This window comes from Elephantulus edwardii, unplaced genomic scaffold (assembly GCF_000299155.1).
Source record: "Elephantulus edwardii isolate Elephantulus edwardi_28Jun2011 unplaced genomic scaffold, EleEdw1.0 scaffold00618, whole genome shotgun sequence".
Taxonomy (NCBI): Eukaryota; Metazoa; Chordata; class Mammalia; order Macroscelidea; family Macroscelididae; genus Elephantulus; species Elephantulus edwardii.
The window spans coordinates 35,181-41,568 of record NW_006400368.1 but is presented as its reverse complement, the minus strand read 5'-3'; the positions used below and the strand labels follow the sequence as shown (position 1 = coordinate 41,568).

The 6,388-nt window shown below is 39.1% G+C and overlaps 1 pseudogene; it reads right to left on the bottom strand.

The window, feature by feature from the left end:
- Positions 1-1,910: 1,910 nt before the first annotated feature.
- LOC102858502 lies at positions 1,911-2,158 on the bottom strand (annotated as a pseudogene).
- Between the last annotated feature and the right edge of the window lie 4,230 nt (positions 2,159-6,388).

Genomic DNA, 6,388 nt, shown 5'->3' with positions numbered 1-6,388 from the left:
ACAGAGAGTGAAAAACAGGGGGCCAACAGTTCCCATGACTGAAGGCCCCAAGCCATGCTTCTCTGAGTATTTATTTAGAATCATAAGGAAGGTAAATAAAGTAAAATCATAAGGAAGTACAAAACAAAAACAAAAAAAAAGGATAATGGTGAAGTCTTTTACAGATAAGGCCAAGTTCCTCTTTATGCTAATCTCAGGAGGGAGGGATTCAATTGATAAAAACTAAGAACAATGTTGACTCTTAGGGAACACCTTAGTGCCACCAGGTGACCTTCAGCTTGTATTAAGCCTCCCTCATTTCCTGATATAGCATTTGGTCTACTATTAGTACATTTGTTATTTGGCTTCCCTCATTTCCCCAAGACATTTCTTTTATAACACCATACTAATGAGTTGTGCTATCTTATTCATTCTGAAATATTTTTTTTCTCTTGCTAAATACACTTATTAACATTCAGTATAAGTTTGGTTTTATTGCTGGAGTTTGGCTTCAATCCTTTTTGGGGGAGGTTGTGATATCTTTGTTCTTATATTTTTCTTTCCTGTGTTAAATTTGTGTGTTGCTTTCTTCATTCCCTTTAGAAATGTTATAACTATGATTGTTCTTTCCTCTTTGCATTATATATATATTTTACAGTAATGATACTTCTGGCTGGCTGTTTTTAGTGTGATATTTTTAAAACATTGTTGTTACATGCCCTTGTATCAGGATTAACTCATTGCTGATCATCAAGTAAGATTTAGAGGTCTAAATGGCACAGAAAAAGATTGCCCATCTTTTTACTGTGGAGCAGCTGGTGGATTCGAACTGCTTGCCGTTGGGTTGGCAGTGCAACCCCTTAACACTAGAGCTTACTATGTTTAACATATTTTGTGTATTTGTGTGTTTGGGTTAGTTTTGAATGACGTTTAAGTAAAAGCTTCAAAGTATCCCATTGAGTTTTTACCCAAGGCAAGGACTCTGAAGGCAAGATTGCATTTATTGTATTGTTAAATGCCCCACAAGTCAAGTCTCCCAAGATATAATGTGAACCTGTGAACAACAAATCAGAGGACCTTGCACTATCTTGCACCATGCTCACAACCTCCTGCATACTTGAGTCCCTTGTTAAATCACTGTATTGATCCATCTGGCTGAAGGTTTCCTTCTCTTTCCCTGACCCTCTCACTCTCCCAATATGATGTCTTTGTCAAAGAAATAGTCCTTCCTGACAATATGCCCATAGTATGCCGGATGATCTTTTAACACACTTGCCCTTGAGGAACCTCTTGGTTACACATTGTCCAAGATAGACTTGTTTGTTCTTTTGGCTGACCAGAAGATGCTCAGCCCTCCTCTCCAACACCACAATTCAAAGGCATCAATTCTTGGATCATCTTTATCCGCTTTCCAATGTTCAGATATATAAGAAGCAATTGGAAATACCCTGACTTGGATCTGGTGCACTTTAGTCTTTAAACACAAAATCCTTGCTCTTTAGCACTTTGGAGAAGTTCTTTATAGCTGATTTTCCAAATGGAACAAGTCTTCATTTCGTGACTTAGATGTTGTTTGTGGGTCTTAATAAAATCAAGTCATTGACAACTTCAATCTTCTCCATCTCTCATAGTTTTTCTGACTAGTCCAGCGGTAAGATTTTTTGTTTTCTTAATATTGAGATGTAATCCATATTGAAGGCTGTAGTGTTTGAACATCTCCAGTGAGTGTTTTAAGTCTTTGCTAGGAAGGTTGTGTAAGCTGCAAGGCATTGCGAGTTTACTTCAGTCCTAATGTCACATTGTTCTTTTTTGTTGTTTTGGGGTGATTTTTTTGTTTGTTTGGTTGGTTGGTGATTTTCTTATTCTTTTTTTTTTTAACCCAAATTCTGTTTGAGATAATTTCCCATTCATCTTGATTCAGTGTGTTTTTCCTAATGCTGCTTCTGTCAGAAGGAGCATCCTTCTGTGAGCCTGGCTTCTCCTCCTTTAGGTTGACTGAGAACATTGGAGCAGCTAACACACAGAACTACTGTTTGTGCTTGGCTGAAGACCATGGTGATTTTATAGCATCCTGGGCATTTCACATCCACGAAACAGGAATTCAGGCTCTGCATCAGGCTTTTCTTGTGTTTGTGTCCTCTTCTGGAGAGGGATGAAGGAGATCCTTTGCTAGAGGCATGTTGGCATGTGGAGGTCACTGCAAGAAAGGTGCCACATTGTTCTTAATGTAGTTCAAGTTCTTGAAGAATTTTCTCTGCATAGTTGAATAGGTATTGTAAAATTATATATATATCGCCCTCATGTACAATTTTTTCTTATCTTAAATCCTGCAGAGTTCTTTTCTGACAACTGCCTTTTTGTCTATGTAGAAGATTCTCATGAGCATAATTAAGCTTTCTGAGATTCCCATTTTATTAATTTATTATGAATTACACAGTCACTTGCCTTTATATACTCAGTAAAATATAAGTAAACATTTTTCTGATAGTCCCTGTTTTCAGTTAAAATCTGACATTAGCGATGATAGCCCTCATTCCACTGTCCTCCCTGACTCCAAGTTATGTTTCTGGTAGTTCCATGACCATATACTACTCCTGTAATATTTTTTTTATATTCCAGTAATTTTTAAACAATGTTTAGCATAAGTTTACTTACACATGATATAAACACTTGATGATTTCCACACTCTTGGATTACCTTTTTGGGGGCATAAGAACGAATATACATGGATATACAGTCACTTGCCAGGTGGCAGTCTTCCAAATTTCATGGCATAGTTTAGTGAAGACATTTTGGCCAACATGTGTTTGGTAACATACTTTTATTTATATATTATTCATATTTCCTCAATTCCTGTTGTTGTTGTTGGGCATCAAGTCAAGTAGGACCCTATGAACAACAGATCTGCACCTTGTCCTATCCTGTGTGATCCTCACACTTCTGGCACACTAGAGCACATTCCATGTCAATCCACCTGGCTGAGGGTCTTCCTCTCTTCTGCAGACCCTCCTTCCTTCCCAGCATCACGTCCATCTCCAAGGAATAGCCCCTCCTAGCAACATGCCCCAAGTACGAGGTCCTGAGAGCTTATTTATTTCCGGTGCCTTCAGAGAAGCTTGAACTCTTTTCTTAATTGTTGACCATTTCTGTTGTTGTTGTTGTTGTTGTGTGCCATTGAATAGGAGATGATTGGTACAGGGGGAGATTGCCCCTCTTTCTCCAGTGATGAATCTGGTGGACTCGAACCGCCCGCCTTCGGGAGTGCAAAATAGCTTCTTGCCATTAGGCCACGAGAGCTCCCTTGACCATGTCTTTTTGATATGGGGACTCTGTAGTCTTTCCACCTTCTTTTGATGCTTCTAGTGTAATCCTATAGGAGAGATGGGATCGAGAATTACAATGAAGAAACAGGAAAATTTAATGCCATATTGGGTGTTGTATTGTAATTGATGAATACACTATGTGTATGAATGCTTGAGTAAAATTAATTTGCTTTGTAAAGGTTTACACAAACCAGATTTTTTCAACTGATTTTTAAAAATTTTTCTTTATTGCTATTTACATGAAAATTTACAGAGAACTTGGATTTCCATTGATTAACTGTTGCACATTTTCTCCCCCCCCCATTTACTTTTCTCTTCAAAAGTATTTTCATTGTTCAATCCCAGATGCTCTGTTGGAGAAAGAGGGGAAACCTCCTCCTGTACCAGTAAGATCCGATTTGACGGTACGCACAGAAAGTAATAAAATTAAATAAAAGATTTTCACTGTTGCACAATTTCCTCTTTTTCCACCCCCAGTCCAATTGCTATGCACCTCATATTCTGGATTGTTGTCATGCAAATAATACTTACTCGTGTATTTCTTTTAGACAGTTCTTTCCCTCAATTGTTTCAATGCAATGTTCATTATTTACGCCCTCATTTCTTAGTTTTCCCCCAACCCATCAGTCCTGTTTAATAACAGTGTCAGTGTGCAGTATTTGTCCTATGATTGAGATATTTCATTCAAGCATAGTGTGGTCCAGGATCACTCATTTTGTATATTTAATGAGTTCCTTATTTTTCAGTGCCGCATATTATTCCATAGCTTCTTTATCCACTCTTTTGTGGTTTTTTTTTTGTTTGTTTTTTATGATGTGAGATGGATAGTATGCCTATTTCATAACAAGGCTTAATGGGTGGCACATGTCATACAGCAGTATGAACTTCCAATCATTATGCTTATGAACCGGAAAAGGATCCCCATTCATTTGTTGATGGGACAAATAAGATTTTTTAAAATAGCAAAATAAAAAATTGGGAGCAGCATGACTAACCTAAGTCTGTACATAAATTAGTTCCTCTGGAGAATGACCGATCCTTTCCTCCAGTTGCCATGCCATTTACACTCTCGTAAATTTGATTGAGAGGCGATAAAAATCAGAACCACTCCACAGCAGTGAGCAAGTATTTAAGGATAAAATTACATTTCTGAAAATGACAAAAGAAGCAAGTTTTTAAAAAATATATCATGTTACCCTCCCTGAAAAGGGGAATCAATCTATCTAGTTATCTATGTATCTATGTATCTATCTATTTTTGTCTATCTATCTATCTATCTATCTATCTATCTATCTATCTATCTATCTATCTATCATCTATCTCCCAGTCTTTTACAGTGGGGAAATACTTCCTCCATTGTACTCCATTCCATAATTATAGTTTTAACCCATCTAAATGAAGTTACTTAGAAATTAAATGAGATAATGCATTCAACTCTACATTCTTAGAGTTTGAAGGTTTCATTTAGAACATTATAAATGCTCTGTTGCAGTTGTGCTGTTCTATAATCTTGGCACCCGTTCTAGGGCACTCTATAGAAATTTCTCACATAGACCGTGATGGATCATATCACACTTTCATTACCAATATTAGAAGGCATTTGGGATTTCAGAAAGGTTTCTTCCTAAAATGGCAAAGACCAGTTTTCTATATCCTCTTCATGGTGATGTTGGAGGGGGAGAAAAAACCAGCAACCACTCCAGTTACTACAAACCAAAAAAAGGTAGTTTGTTTTGGCGTATGGCATGAAAGGAGAAAGACAGATAAAGGGTGGGGGATTGGAGAAAGAGTAAGAAGCTGAACCCAAAAACCCTTCCAGGTAACATTTGCAGAAAGATTTTATACAAGTTACTTCCCCCCACCCCCATCTCATTGTGTACCGGGACTGGCACAGGAGGAGATTGCCAGCTCTTCTCCAGCAGAGCATCTGGTGGATTGCAGCACACTTTCTAGGCCAGCAGAACTCCCTTACAAGTTATATTATCGAAGTTCTATTTACATTAAGGTGATGAACACAAAGGATATGGTCAGACATTTAGTTTCCTCCTGGCTTTTTAGACAAAATACCTCTTGTTTTAAATGGCAGCCTCTTGTCTTATCAGATACCAACATATTTGCATAACACAAAGAAAGGGAAAATGCGCACTGTTACAAAAGGGAATACAGAATCAGATGAGGTCATCTAGTCCACCTCGATAGGGCATGGAAGAATAAATGAAGCTGACCACAACTTCTTTATCAGAGGCTACATTGCATTTAACATGTTAATGCTATATGCATAATAAGGAGCTTTGCCTGCAAGGTGGGTGAAACTCAAGAATTGATGGCATGGAGGTTTCTGCAAATTGGCTATAGACCATAGGATTTAGAATCAGTTCAGTATTCAATAGCTATTCTAGGCAGCATGCTTTGCTGTTTTATTTGTTTAGTGAGTCTGGGATGAAAAGGAGCAGCAGATAGCATGGGCTGGAGCACTGGCTGTCCTGCCCACCTCCCACCTCTTGAGTATCTGATGAGACACCCTTGGCACAGGTGTAGGCATTGGTATAGCTAGTCACTGGAGGATCCCATCATGGACAGAGCAGTGACTTCTACTCTGGGGTGGTTCTGTGCTGAGATGGAAGATTGGCTGCTTGTCTTTAGCCTGAAAAGGATGCCTAATTCTCTGACTGTTCCCATAGGATTCCTTTTAGAGAAGATTCGTCAGCATGAACCGTTGTAATCCACCCAGGCTCTTGGATCTTGCAAACCAGAGCCTGCTGCGCAATGAAGCCTTGGCCATTTCTGCTCTGGATTTGCTGCCCACTGAACTCTTCGTACCCCTGTTCATGGCAGCTGTCAAGGGGCACCACAAGAAGATCCTGAGGGCAATGGTGCAGGCCTGGCCTTTCTCTTGCCTTCCACTGGGGGCGCTGAAGGCTCAATATTCTGAGCAGCATATCTTCAAATGTGGTCTGGATATCTCTCAAGTCCTTAGGAACTTGAAGGCTGCCTCCGGGTAGGTGTGATCAATAGGCTGGTGGAAGCCCTAGGAATCAGAGTAAGAAATACCTGTGGTTAGGGATAGAAGGAACCACAGGGTGAGC